The following is a 1,092-nucleotide window of genomic DNA, read 5'->3' on the forward strand; positions in this document are numbered from 1 at the left end:
TATGAAGCCCTTTAGGGAAGTGATCTCACTCAACGCCCCCATTGCCTATGAGTAGGGACTATTGGAGGTCCCGTACTGCAGACGGCGAACTCCAGAACCTCCAGTCTTACCCATGGACTTGAACCCATGGCATGAATGGAATTTTTTTCTTTTTCTTTATGTTGTTTGAGTATTTAAAAGAAAACAAAAAACCTCTCACAATGATTACTAATGGTCTGGAAATCTCCACCAAACTCACACTCTGAGGATATTTACATTCAGGAAAAGAAGATATGTAAATATCTTACCGCGTGGTGGCGCTAAAGGACGCACTCTACTGGTACCCGGAAAGGCTTGCACCTGGAGCCCGGGAATGTTTGCCTCCTCTTTTCCAAGCTGGCAATTCTGAGACTGCAGTTCCTGGGGTGGGCACACAGGCTGTGTACCCCCATCAGCTGCCTCTCCCACGCCTGCCACCCACAACTGACACGCGCGTCCACAGGCGCCCCTTAGAGTTCTCCTCCAGCCTGTGATATCCCCACCCTATGACCCCATAACCCCGGACAACAGCAACCTGGCTCACCCACTCTGCATTCCCTGCCCCCAGATCGAATTTTACTCCGGAGAAAGACCCAGAGAGGTGCCTACAGGCTCAAGACGACTCCCGATGGGGGCTGCTGCTCTTCACCTAGGTTTTGTAGGACTTGAATAAGCTTCCTATGGACCAGCCAGAGGGGTCTAAGTCAGCCATCACCACACTGTTTTCTAGAGAAAAGAAATTTTGAGAGCCAAGAGAAAGGTTAGCATCCCATCTCATGAGCAAGAGGGGCATGGTCTACATAGGTGATCCAGCCCAACTACTTTATTGAATTGAATCTGAACTGAAATATCTTGAAACCCTGTCCTGGGGCCCCAAGTCCTGTGATATTGTAACAGTGGCCTGTGCTAAAACATGGATTTTAATTGTTAGGCAACCACCACACCAGCAGCATAGGAAAAGAAACTCGTCCCAAAATCAGCCCCCTGAGCGGGCTTGGAATGCCAGTCAAGAGGTTGCAGCAGGCTGGCCAGAGGCTCCGCCAGCCTGAAATGAGAGCTCGGTACGACTGTAAC

This window comes from Theropithecus gelada, chromosome 16 (genome assembly GCF_003255815.1).
Source record: "Theropithecus gelada isolate Dixy chromosome 16, Tgel_1.0, whole genome shotgun sequence".
In the NCBI taxonomy this organism is placed as follows: domain Eukaryota; kingdom Metazoa; phylum Chordata; class Mammalia; order Primates; family Cercopithecidae; genus Theropithecus; species Theropithecus gelada.